Here is a 14396-nt window from a genome sequence, read left to right on the forward strand (position 1 = left end):
TGTCGCATTAATTGAATAGGAATTTGAAGAAGTTTTGTGACTTTGTTTGAGGAATTTTGATGGCGAAACTTAGTTCAACATATGGTGTTAACAAATACGAAATATGAGGTTTGCCATGTGAATAACAGCTGTGAAAATGAAAATTGTCTTCGGGTCACGTCCTCCGACGGGGTTCTCGTAAACGTTGTCAAAGCTTCGGGTAATCACACTCCAGTGCCATTTACGTCTTTCATTTATTAAGATGTGTTTTTCTTTTCGAGGAATTTTTACGTGTGTTCTCCGTCAGTGAAGTACCTCGGTTTTAATGGGGTGAATTTTAATACTGAAACATGTACCGTCCGTTAAGTCTTGCTTATAAAAGTTAAATAATGTTGATTCCGCGTGACATTGGCCTCCTCGTAGCTTCGTACTCGAAACGAGAAACATCTTATGTCTGCAAAAAGGTTTATTTTGAGTGACGCAGGTAAAATTTTAATTCTGTTTTGTTGAGACGCCAGTCTTCTGCTTCGTCTCCTTTCCTTCTGTCTCCGGTCCATTAGGTACAGCATCTCGCATTTCGTATTTTATTTTTTTTAAAGACTTTGAAACCAGAAGCTTGTTCGCAGATTTGGCTCCAAAAGAAACTTCCGTTCGGTCACACTCCACTTATTTCATTCCAATTTGTCTATCTGTCCGTGTCTCCGATATCTAACCACGTTGATGATCTATGTCGAAACGTAGAAATATTTCGTAACTCCTAGAGTATATCTTAATCCACATGAGTGCGTAAACAAGTCTCTCGATGTTTCTTAACTCTTTCGAGATCTACCTTCTAGATATAACACGGATGGTCCGGGCTGTAACTTTCATGTGTGCGCGATGTCGAACCTTCGTGGCTCACAGACTGACATTTCAACCATCAGCGCCTAGATATCGGGTTCTTACGTCAGCGATTGTAGCGTCACGTGGTCTGTTATAAATTTTACAGATTCTTCAGATGCAGTGATTTCTGAAACGTCGATAAACTTTTGTGAGAGTCTTAAATACGTATTATGAGTTACCAATAAAGAAAGTGATGATTACAGGTGTTCAGATGAATGAATCTAACTATGTTTTTAATATTAATAACGACGAATAATATTTGAACCCTGTCCGTCAACATCACAGCACTGTTTGACTTAATACCCCCACCTTCCCCCCATCCTACCGCCTACGTCCCCCCTCCATGTCCCTTAACAACAACTTCGTAACGAGTAGCTAGTTGTTCCTGCTGAGACGTACGTGGCTAATTAAACCTCTGCCTTGGTTCAAATGTATCCAGTAAGTAATATTCAAAAAAATCCATATTATTCTTACGCACTAGGTCATGTTATTTACAGGTTAATATTTTTAATATCATTTAAATTTAATTGAACGTAAATTAATTAGCGTTAAGTAGTATTCCAGTTAATTTAATATGTTTATTTTAAAAATATTACGTTATTGCTTTTGTAACAAATATAATTCGTACTGTTTTACGAAAATCTGCATCCCACGCAACACATCTCTCTTCATATTCACTTTTCCCCCCTCCTACTATTTAAATTTCAACATAATGACATCAGTTTTTGGCTGATTTTAAGTCCACATTTACAGTTTTATCTTTTTTTTAAGAAAATCATTAATACACGAAAATATAAATAATATAAGTATTATAATTATTTAACTGCTCAACTTTTTTTATATTCGTGTGAAATCTCGTCTCTCTTGTCACCGTGTACTTTGTTCAGCCCTTACGGGAATCTTGGGCCTAGATGGATGAATTGACAGGAGGCTGAGGAAAACCGCGTAATGGTTAGCTTTGTAGATTTTAGTCTTCGCCAGATATTGTTAGGGTTTGAAAAACAAATTGATGAGATGGTCGAATAATGTAACGAGACCGTAAAGGGACACAATATTTTTTTCTGGGAAATCCTGAAATACTCATCACTCGAAGACGTGGACGTACGTGGGGCGAGAATACTGAAAGTTGTATCGGGGAAATAGCTTTCAGAGTGCCCCATGTCATTATATAAAATTTTTAAAAAACTCTGAAAGGAAAACGAATATACTCACATGGTACGCAAATGTGACATTCTTCCGACTCAATTAATGATTAATATCTGTCCAATTGATCCCACTTTCAGTCTGTAGATCCCGACTACCATTCTCACAGCCCACCTCCCCAAGATCCATCTTTATATTATCCCCCCATCTCATTCTTGGTCTGCAAAGTGGTCGTTTTCCGGATGGATTTTCTCACCAAAATTCTTTATTCACCTCTACATTCCCAGGCCATTGGAGGTCTTAGGATTGTGGTCAGTGGCGGACTTTGGTGTTGTCGGTGTTGGACCTTGCGGATTCTGCTACCAGGAAGTTAGTTGATTAGTTAGTTAGCTAGATCCCGACTATATTAAATGTGTTCAACAGTGACTGAGTTTAACGCTTCAATGATATTTATTGTTGACATTTGTGAAGTGGCTGACATAAAATATGTAGTCATGTAAATTATCCGTACGTTTTGAAGGTTTCTAGTTCCTGCCTCGTCAGTTATCGACGACTGACGGATGTCTGAACGCAGATCAAGCTCTTGACATATTTCTCTTGTACTCTACAGAATAATTAACTTGACAGAAGTTACATAATTAAGACTCTCGGAAAATCTGTTAACTCATAACGTAGAACGCGCAATTGGAATCACTGCCACTTCGGACGACATCCATTTTGATGCTGTTAATTGTCAAGAAACGTGAAATAAAATGGTGTATGTCTCTTACTTAAATTATGTTCGTACGAAATTTTATTAAAATTCGTCAACTCGATCGTAGGTTAGGTTAGGTTATGTTAGGTTAGGTTAGGTTGGATTAGGTTAGGTTAGGTTATGTTAGTTTAGGTTATGTTAGGTTAGGTTAGGTTATGTTAGGTTAGGTTGGATTAGGTTAGGTTAGGTTAGGTTATGTTAGTTTAGGTTAGGTTAGGTTATGTTAGTTTAGGTTATGTTAGGTTAGGTTATGTTAGGTTAGGTTATGTTAGGTTAGGTTAGGTTAGGTTAGGTGCCAGATAAACGTTTCCTGGGTTCGTTCTCGTATACTTTGGGGGGAAATATTACGATGAAATGTTCTGTGTTGTAGTCGGGGGGAATTTGTGCGTTCGACATCCGTTATAAGCGAAAGGCAATGGAATTAGAGGGACGGGAGTGTGCCGGGAAGAAAGAATTTTCTAAAAAAACATTATTTCCCGGCGCCCGTACTTCGTAGCTCGCCGTCTCGATTTCCATTTCAGTTATGTACTTTGTTTACGTAGTATCCGCATTTATTATTCTTCTGTCCTCAAGTTGTTGACGTAGGCAAAACGCACAGATTCGCCTCGAATACATTGACGTCATCCACGTTCTCTCAACGAGTGAAAGAAGAACGAGTTTTATGTACTGTCTGATGATAAAAGTATTTGTATTCAAATGTGCGTTTTGGCGAAAAAGTTTTTCTTTGCATCCATTAAAACAAAAGTAAATTATATTTTCCAGTTGTTTTGAATCCTGTCAACCTTTGACCCCAGCGTTGAGACGTGGGTGACAGTCCTGAATAATTAAATCATAGGAGTATGAGAGAAAGCGTCGTGAAACATTAGTCGGTACAGTTACTGTCCACGGGCTGGTCGACCGATATTCGATCCCCGAAGGGTTCAGAAGTACTGGAGTCCACCAAGCCTCCTGTCCAATGGGTACCGGGATCCTTTCCGGGGGGTAAAGCACGGCCGAGACGTGATGCTGGCCACTTACCCCATCTAGTGCCGAGGTGGAGAATGAGTAGGAGCTATACCCGCTCTCCCCCCAAGCTGCTACATGGCGTTTAGCGAGACAGCTTTGCTTTTACCTTAAGCTACTTGCAATTTCTTGCGTGATCCGAGAGACTTCATTTTAAAAATACGAACTTAATCGACTTGCAATCGGGATTCGAACCGAGTCCGTCCCGAATCAAAGTCAAAAGAGTTGTCGTTTGGTCCAAATGAGAGTCTGCCAGTGAGACTTTAGCGAAAATCTCTCGTTTAGATGTTTTCTATCTGGTCCGTCTGCTGACGGATGTGCCGAAGTTCTTGGGCATCCTGTGAATCTGAGTGGTTCTGCACAGACTGTCTCTCGCCACCGCTTGGCTGATCCTCTGGGAGCCCCCCCCCCCCCCCCCCAGAAGCTAGGGCGAAGCTGCAGGGCATTAGAAATGATCCCCCTGTTCCACGGAGCCGGAGATAATCTTACCTTGAAAGCGATCTCATACATTCTCATCCAGGGAGATCAATTTCTTGTGCTGAAATTTCTCATACTATACCCTTCGGATTGGCCATGGTTATTCATACGTTGCATTAAAGTATTGTACTTTTCTGTGGACCAAGTTTATTTTATATGTAGTTTTAATCTGGCTTTCGGGTATAGAATGTCAGCGGCGACTAACCGAGGACCTTATGGTCCAGCATGCCCTCAGTTGTAATTTGGTTATCAGTTATTTATCTAACGATGCGTGCGTTATATATTATAAACGTCGACATATCAATTGTCCAAGAATGAATATGATCTTTTTTCAAAGAGTTTGCTGATATGGAATAACTCTTATTTTTAACACGTAAAGTTTGTTTAATTAATTAATCTTGTCCGCCTAATCGCAATTTAAAATTTAAAATTAAGATAGTTAAAATACCATGTGATGCTCCTTATCGAAACATTCGATTTACATTTGGAACATCACTTTTCTCACTACATGTTTCGGTTCTTAGATGAACCATCTTCAGGTGTGTAAAAATTACAATTATATAAACTTAAAACTTAATCATAATTTCTTATATGCAACTTTTTTGTGGTTGTTTATCAGTTAAGAACCGAAACGTGTAGTGAGAAAGTGATGTTCCAAATGTAAATCGAATATTTCGATAAGGAGCATCACATGGTATTTTAACTATCTTAATTTTAAATTTTAAATTGTGATTAGGCGGACAAGATTAATTATTTAAATATATATTTTCACAATATGACGCAACTCTATCATCTTACGTAAAGTTTATTATAATTATTTCTGTATTCTCTTGTGGGTGCTACGACCTCAACTTGATGGAGTGTCGTTAAACACTCAAATAATTCCGAACTTTTGGTTTAATATAATTCGGTATTCTCTAAGATTAAATTAGTTATTTTAAAGTGGCAATCAATGCCTTCAGTAATGAGAATGAAATTTGTTCATCTCTTTGGGAGTCTTTGTTACATTTGAGGTCACGTGTCTTGACCAATAGGAAGAGAGGAGGGAGAATATCATATAGAAGGAGGAAAATGAGAGAAATAAGGATAAGAAAATAAAATCTGTCATGTCTGTCATATGCACGTAGCCGAAACAAAGAAATATAATTTCGTTCTGTCTTAATTCTGTCCTTACTTCCATTTAAGTTGACGTATCCTGACGAACATTTATATAAACTTCGAGTCCTTGGACGTGAAATCAATTACAAGACTTCACTAACTAACATCGTTTTCTGGAACTAGCTGAGGTTATGCTATTCGGTTGGTGTGACACTGAAATGGCAGCTGATCTGAGCCAGATAATCAAAAAGTCACTGATTATTGATAACTGCAAAATTCAATACAATTCGATTTAATTAACAAACTCGCAAATCGCTGTGATTATAAAGGAGCCAACTAGGGTCACGTGATGTTGTAATTAACAACGAAATAATTGGGTTGGTGTACACATTTCTAGATTTTCCTGTTCTAAACAAATCGACAGTGTCCTGACTGGTAATCATTTTACATAAAATAATAAATTTTCGTCGAGATTCGTCAAAGAACGAGGAGAGACTGACTTCATGATTCGATTAACGCGTTTAATATTTGCAATTCTAATGTAACTTTCTCTTATCTTCATTAAAATTTATTTTCTGGCAACTGTCAAATGTCACGAATGGTTTGTGTGTGACGTTTTCAGTCAGCTGAAAACATGGCTACCGTGCGAACGATATGATAATTGGTTTTAGAACTCTCCACGATACTTTGAAGAAAAATATCAAAATATTTTGATAGTGAAAATTGTCATAGCTGAGGTCTAGCACCGATATTGTACGGGATCTAGTCTTCAATTTTGAGTTAGCGATAGATTTCATGCAAGCCCATATAATTGACAGAATTTAAAATGTACTCGATAATAATTCTGAGAGATTCATGTGTCTTGAAACTGTAAACTCTGGGTTATTATAATGACCAGGGCTTCTCGTTCTTATCATTAACCCGAGTTATAGACGTAAATTTTAAAAAAAATCTAAGTACGTGTTAGTATCTCGTCGTCAGAAGACAGGCAGGAAAAATTATCTTTGGGTGGCTAATAAGTCCTTTGAAAGTGATACAAAGTTAAAATATTTCGGAACAACAACAGCAAATCAAAATGACACTCACGAGGAAGTTAGGAGGAGATTAAATTCTGGAAATGCTCGCTACTTCTCAGTTCAAAATATTTTGTCTTCCCGTCTGATTTTTAAGAACCTGAAAATTAAAGTATACAAAACAATAATCTTGCATGTTGTTTTGTATGGGTGCGAAACATGGTCTCTCACTCAGAGGGAGGAACACAGATTGCAGGTGTTTGACCATAAAGGAATAAATACTCGTACTTCTAACTCGACGTTGTAATGAATATTCAAATTTCTAGGCTAACTCCCGGACAGGATGAGACTGTGAAATAAAACTCGTTAATTACGAGGATGGCTGTCTTCCTGGCATGCAGAGTAGTTTACTTTCGTTTCGAAGTTACTTTCTGCCTACATCATCAGGGCGATAAATCTCCTTTTTTCGATTTGATGTTAAGGACGTCTGAAACTTCTTATAGATTACGCGGTGCAAATATCTCAGAAGACAGTCGACTGGAAATATGATATTTTCGAGAATAATTCGTAAGTTTCTAATGAATTAGTTGGCATCTTGTAATCATATGGGGAGGGACAGACATTTGACAGTAGTGACGCGTGTGGTTTGTCTACGTTAGTTACTCAACCGCTCACAACAAGCGCTGGGTTCCGTGACCTCGTGAAACAGCTGAAGGTTTTAAATGAATTCGGTCAGACTGCGCAGGCGTCAGGGACGGGCGAACCGTGGCTTTGTTCCTTTGAAGTTCTGGGTTGATAAAATAGCGATTGATTGCCCAGACATTGTAGATATTGGCGGGGGTGGACATCGGGGGTCGTGTCGCCTTTGACCCAAATTTGAACAATCGTCTAATTTGAGCGCCCTAGTCATAATTACAAAGCGACAATCGATTGTAACAAGTCGCTTTCAGGTATTTACAGTTCCGGCCTCTAAAATTTGCTTTATTCATTACCAACTGTTATAAAACGTTCTGAATTGTATTCCGTAGGTACCTCAGTGATGCATTTCATCAAGCGTTTTCACGTACGTCCTTACTCGATATAGCGTCGTTAAATAGACGATTGAATTAATGTAATGGTTCATAGCCCCCATATTAACTTTTTTTTCAGAGAAGTTTCATACAAAATTATCGTAACAATTTAACCCTGAGCGTCGAGAGTCTTTCTTGAGATAAAATTCGCTGAGATACTCAAAATTACTCCGAAATTTTGGTACCCCAAGGTTTATTAATGGAGATTTTATTTGATTTCTCTCAGTTAATTTTCATAATCAGATTTTATTCTCTCGTTAGTATTAAATATTTTAATATTTTAAATCGTTTATATAATTAAATTTTAATTCTTGTATTAATTTACATATTTATATCAGTCGTTACTCATTTATATATCATAACTTGTTGACTTTAGTATTTTTCATCTGTGAAGTTTATGACGTCACAGCAGTTCCTGTATTAACCTCAGTTGCTACATTACAAAGAAATTAATGTAGGGATTAACTTCTTTTGTTGTCAAAGCTTTAGAAGCTGTGATTTCGTCTGAATATGTATTTTATTGTCTTGTTTACGTCGTAAAGAGTTAATTCTTTGAAAAAATTGTGACACGAAGACCTTGTTACGTGCGTCATTGTTATATCTTGTAACATTGTTAAACAATCGCTTGTAAGAGATTTTATTTAAATGTTTTTTGACGTAAATACGTCTATATTTTAGGGTCAGTGTTATTCGGCAAAAATATGTGTTACGAGAAAGTGTTACGAAAAAGTGTAACTTCATTGTTATGTTACTTAGGAAACCTCATCTGTTTATTCAGCATTGTTGTTACCTAGGAAACAATATATAAACTTCCTTTCCGTATAGACGTATTTACGTCAAATTCTCCGGAACCTTGGTTCCACTGACACTTTTTTTAACGCTAAGTTGTGTGGTTGGCAGGGAACATTCACAGAACTTAAAAAAAAAAACTTCTCGTCGTTTCAAACTTCAAATTAACGTGTGATAATAATGGAAGTTACCAGTTTTGTAACATAATATGTGTGTGGTTCATTAAATCGTTCATCCTACAAGATATATCATCGCTTCTTTTACATTGTAGCAACAAACAGGCCTTGAACACACTCAGAGATAAATTTTCATTCTCCATTGTCAAGAGAAGTCAAAACTGAGGTCCATTTATTCGTCAATTGTTACCAGCATTAGTCCCAATTATGGAGTGTAGCTGTAGGCAACAAGGACCTATGAAACGTTGGTAAAATTTCTGCCAGATTACACGGGGCTACAACCCAGAAGACAGTCATCGTAAGAGAGTGAATGTTTATGGTAATTTATCGTGACGTGAGGCAGAAATGGAACATGGGGGAATTTATCCATTGTAGAAGTGAAGATAGGAGTTTGGCTGAGAAGGAGGGAAGTTTTGGTCCGTTAAGTTTGGAACGCGAAGATTTTAAACACACGCCGTTAGACCGGGAAATGTGCGTAGTTGATGGAGGAACTTGTAAGCAGCTCAGGTTAATGAACTTTAGAATGTAATATAATGTAAACTGAGCAACAGTTGCTCATTTAAAACGTGTTACAAAACGACACACGTTTCTTGGTACAAAATCATGTCGTAGTTTCACACCATTGTTATCACACACGTAACATATTTCAGCTTGTCCTAAACTTTCATTGTTGTTAGTAAATTTCGCATTGTTGATTTTCTGTTGTTTTTTTTTAAACCGAAATCTTGCTGTGAGTCAAACAGACAGTTTTTTAAACATTTTAAGGACCGACCCAGCTTGAATACGACTTACTTAGTTTATAATCTCATTGTTGCTGTGTGCCAACAATGGTTAATATGCACCGACATTCTCTAATTTTCTTTTCTTAGCAGCGTTTTATAAATCTGATGCATTTTGGTTAGTTCCAAAGAGTGCGCTGATACAATTATAGTTGAATAAATTCAAAGTCTGGTGTAATGTTTTTGACGTAAATATGTCTATATTTTAGGGCCAGTGTCATTCGGCAAAAATGTTTTACGAAAAAGGGAAACGAAAAAGTGTAACTGCATTGTTATGTTACCTGGAAAACGTCATCTGTTTATCAACAAATAAACAACAATGGTTACCTTGGAAACCACAGTATATTAGATTACCTTACATTACATTACATTACCTTACATTACATTACATTACATTACCTTACACGGAGTTTTCCTCCGGGGGCTTCCCCGGTTTCTCCGTGGCATCCCAACAATTACTCCATTCACACACAGAAGAAGGCAATGGCAAACCACTTCTGGATCATCTGCCAAGAACGTATATGAACAGGTCCCAGTCCGAGAAAAGGATGGAAGGATCCTGTTCATATGGACCTGTAGTCAGACAGAACACTAAATAAATAACATTACCTTACCTTACCTTACTTTACATTACATTTCATTACTTTACATTACATTTATCTACCACAGAGCCATCTTAAGCGTAACTAATTCAAGTTAAATAAGCAAAGTCTTAATCAAACTTTATTCAATTGTAAAGCATGTATAAAGGAAATATTTAGAATAAAGCCAATATATAAACTTCATTTCCGTATAGACGTATTTACGTCTAATTCTCCGGAACCGTGGTTCCACTGACAACTTTTTATTATTCTGTGTAAGACTTGAGGTTCTCACAGCGGTGAATATGAAGATTTCTGTCTTCTGGGTTATTGCGCTGTGTAGTCTGGTCGATGTTAACCAACGTTTCAGAGGTCATACTGCCTCCGTCATCAGGGCGATGAATATTCTCTTTGTTGATGTTATTATTTTAATACGAGAAACATAATCGAATATTAAAAATATTTTTCGTATAAATTTTTGGATCTCTGCAGCATAATATTCAAGAATGAAATGTTTTAAGTGTGAAACGAATTTAATGTCAAAATAAAGTTTATTGGCTCGTATAAAATAATTATAAATTCGAACATTACGTCTCAAACACAAAAAAAAAATCAAAATTTTCTTTGCAGGTCTATACTAAATGTGGATAATAGTGATAGTAGACACGGTATAGAACGAATTTGATTAATAGTATCCACTCGCGTTGCTTATCAATCATTCGTGACCTCAGACTTTACATAAATTAACGTCCATCTACTGTTCGATACAGAAATTTCTTAATTCCTTTGACCTCTCTTGGAGCTGTCGTCAGTTATTTGTTTTTGAGACTAAATGCAATTCTGCGTTACGCAGTGCCGCCATCTTGCAGATTATAAAATAAATGCGATAGGGTTGAGGTTTAACTTACAGGAAGATGGAGACATATGTCTTGTTGAAAGGAAAACACACAAACACCAACCTGCGTTTTTCTTCCGTTACGAACACAAAAGCATAACGAGAGAATTTGAAAAAAAAATCTCGAATTCTACGAGAGGGGACTCGGTAAATTGCATTTCTTTGTCGGAATTGACTGTTCTATGAAGTCATTAGTGACGTATGATGGAGTAGGAGAGAAGACCAATTATTTAACTTGAAAGTAAAGCAGATGGAGCTATTTCATAACGTACGTGGTTTTTCCTGGATGCATTTTCCCTGCCTGTAACACACTACACCTTTAATGTCATAATTTAATTTATATTTTAGAGGTTTCAGGGCAGGGCATTTGGTTAAAAAAAAATTTCATTAAGAGCTATTGTCCATGCCCTCCGTCAGCGACTACAAAGCTATTGTGTGTTGAAATCTGTATCGATTTTACGAGAGGTATCTTTTGTTTAACGTCTTCTGCTACGAATATCTCTGCCTTGCGGCCTCTGGCTTTGGTCTTTGTTTCATTCCTCGACTGTCCACAGTTCACACCTCGGAACAGCGACGACTACACCTAGTCAATTTTTCTGTTTGTGAAGTTCTTCGTTCGAATCCTTTGAAACAGACAAAATATCCCGCAGCACACGAGACGAGTTTCAGCAACGAGCTCGAATCTCGTCTGCGTGGGCGGATGTTTTAAGATTACCGCGTCTCGCGAAGCGTCATTAAACACGCCGGAGATCAAAATATCTTCAATTCTATTTTGTTTCTGCAACCTCCACACATTTTTTTCGTGAGGAACCCCCAATTCTAAATCGATTGCGTCTTATTAAGATTTTCCTCAGTTTCTCAGGGTAGAAACCGGGAATCTCACGATGTTCACATCAGAAATTCTTCCTTTTATGTTAAATCTCCACGTTTCCCGCCTTCTCATGTGTCCTTCTGTCCAGTGTCTCAGCCCACGAAATTCTTAGTTGAGTTCCAAAAAAAACATTTCAAGTGAATTTCGTGTTGATCATCCCGCAAGTTATCACAGCGTGAGTCCTAGACGCTTTCAGATCATGATATCTTAAACCTTGGTCCTGACCACTCGAATGACCCAAGTAATGAAATTTAATTTTAAAAAAAATTAACGCCGTGTTTTTTCTGTCTTCAAAACTCGTAGTTTCGACCAATATTTTCAATATTTATTTAATTACGCAGTAGCAGCCAAGATCCTCCGGAAACGTCGATGACGTTTACCAGGTGAGAGAACAGGAAAACGTTTCTCGAATTTGCACAGCAAATTTTCATAATACACGTACGTCTGAAATAAATGCACACAAATTGCAGATATGTATTCAAATTCAGGACGAATGAAAAATACGTGCTCAGAAACTTTTGGGCCCTACGTAAATTTGATTAATTTTTTTTTAAAGTTGAATAGCGGAAAATTTTCAGACTACGACAGACTATCTCATTTTGTCCTCGCGCCCAATAACTCGCCGGCTCCAGTCGCTAATGTCCAGATTCTACGCAAATATTCTGCGGAATTTTGACGTACTGACCGACGTCCTTCATTTGGCTTCCCCGACGCCTCGTTACGTCAACTGAGCCCTTTATAGAGCGCCGTGATGGTTTGCTTTGCTGTCCTAACTGGGTTCGCCCTGCGATGATACGTGTAGACCCCCCCCCCCATCCTGGACTCATTTCATAGCTAATTATTATCATCGTAAAAAACCGTACAACTTACTAACTTCCAGTGCGATTAGGTCGACACACGGCCTCTTCAGACCCCACACAATCCCATGGTCAACAAAGGTTTTTGTCTCGAAACACATTCGACGCTCAGCTCGACGCTCAGCTCGACGCTTGGATGAGTCCCTCTGTGTTTTGTGTTGTTTTCAGTAACTGGACGCATCAAGAATGTTCAACAAAAAGTTATTCCGAATTGGAAAAGTCCAGAAAGAAGGCATCATTTTTTAAAGCCGAAAGCATAAGTTAAAAAAAACCAATTCGAACGCCTTAAATATTTAAAATTCCGTCATGTATACTTTTGTTTATAATCAGCTGAGATTGTTCTGTGGTTATTTAACAGAATACTTTAATGGCGTATCAATCAGTTTCGTGATTGCAGTATTGTGCGTGTGTACAGAGAGTTGCCATGGAAACTGGTGGACAAGGAACGGTATACTTTTTTGATTATTTATTTTCGTAACAGGGGAACAAAAAAGGGCCCAGGACAGATTGTCATGAAATCTGATACCGAGATTAATGCAGATTATCAACACAATATAATTGTCATTAAATCGTCCGATAATAACGGTCATCTCCATGACGAATTTGAATCGTTAAAATTGTTTGTCGGGGCGAAACCGTGTTGAACAGACGCTGTAGAAAAGAAAATTGTTTCACGTTTAAGCCAGTGAGTCTTCTCGGATATTTTATGGCTTTCGAGGTGCGAAAAGGAACGAGGGTTTGCTGGTGGCACGTCACAGCTGAACTACTTCAAATTGCACGTAAGAAGTCATCAACGTTGACATTCAGGAAAATCAAATCCGAGTTAATAACCGAATAAACTAACCAGAATTGTTATTCTATGAGTAAATCTCCCAAATTGAAACGATACATCGATTAGAATGAGATAACCTGTCTCCTGGGTTGTAACGGCGTGCAGTCTCGTAAAAGTTTACCGACGTTTCGGAGATCCTTGCTGCCTCCATCATCAGGGCGAGAATACTTCAAAATCTACAGAGATAAGCGTCCTGTTCTCAACTTTGTACAGCATCGAAACGGAATAGTTCTCCAGTGGGACTAGTGATTTTAACCATAAATATCTCTGAAGTAATTAACTGATTGGAACCCATGTGAATTTTTTGCATTCGGCTTCCAAAGGCTCTGGTTTTTAACATGAATGTGGCATTACGTAGAGTAGGTCAGGGATTCACGTGTACCAGAGTCGTTTTCAATGAGTGCAAGAGAGTCATAAGGCAAATGAACAGAACAGTAGCGATCACTTTGTACAGAATCCGGTGGTTTAGTCAGCAGACCTCGAACAAAGCCTGAGTTTGTGTCAGGTGAGGCACGAAGTGCCCCCGTGGCTCGGTGGTTGGGGTCCCGTCGGACTCTGCCTCACCCAGGCCAATGAATTACCCCGGGGGGCATTAATTCGACTGTGGACTGAAGCCTGTGCAGTTTTCAGGCCCAGAATGCATGAGGGTTCATTCCCTTGTCCACTTAAGCACGAGGCCAACTTAGACACAGTTCCAACCTAAGCACAATGTGGAGTTTCATACATGACAGGCTTAAGCACATGGCAAACTTAAGCACGTGACTGACTTAAGCACATGGCAGACTTAAGCACGTGACTGACCTAAGCAAGTGACTGACTTAAGCACGTGGCAGACTTAAGCACGTGACTGACCTAAGCAAGTGACTGACTTAAGCACGTGGCAGACTTAAGCACGTGACTGACCTAAGCAAGTGACTGACTTAAGCACGTGGCAGACTTAAGCACGTGACTGACCTAAGCAAGTGACTGACTTAAGCACGTGGCAGACTTAAGCACGTGACTGACCTAAGCAAGTGACTGACTTAAGCACGTGGCAGACTTAAGAACAAGACATACTTTCGCCTCTCCTTCATTTTTCTCTCATCGAGCCCTTAGGAGCGTTCCAGTTGAGGAATACTTCCGAAAAAGTTAATTCGTCCAGACATTTGATAGGATTCCTTAGATGGGTGATCAGCCGTAATTTCACAGGACAGCGCAA

At 38.4% G+C, this 14396-nt stretch overlaps 1 protein-coding gene across 23 annotated transcripts in view; it reads left to right on the forward strand.

Annotated features, from left to right (window-relative positions):
* Positions 1–14396, forward strand: part of LOC110826776 (agrin-like) — a 741485-nt gene that overhangs the window by 536085 nt on the left and 191004 nt on the right. The window contains exon 1 of one of the 23 annotated variants that reach the window (XM_087345748.1): positions 1276–1299. The exons of the other annotated variants lie outside the window; for them this stretch is intronic. The gene's annotated coding sequence lies outside the window, so the exon portion shown is untranslated. Of the gene's footprint in view, positions 1–1275; positions 1300–14396 lie in introns of those variants that run through there. 23 annotated transcript variants of the gene reach the window in all.

This window comes from Zootermopsis nevadensis, unplaced genomic scaffold (genome assembly GCF_977971745.1).
Source record: "Zootermopsis nevadensis isolate Lab colony 2312 unplaced genomic scaffold, Znev_1.0 Znev_ptg000009l, whole genome shotgun sequence".
Taxonomy (NCBI): Eukaryota; Metazoa; Arthropoda; class Insecta; order Blattodea; family Termopsidae; genus Zootermopsis; species Zootermopsis nevadensis.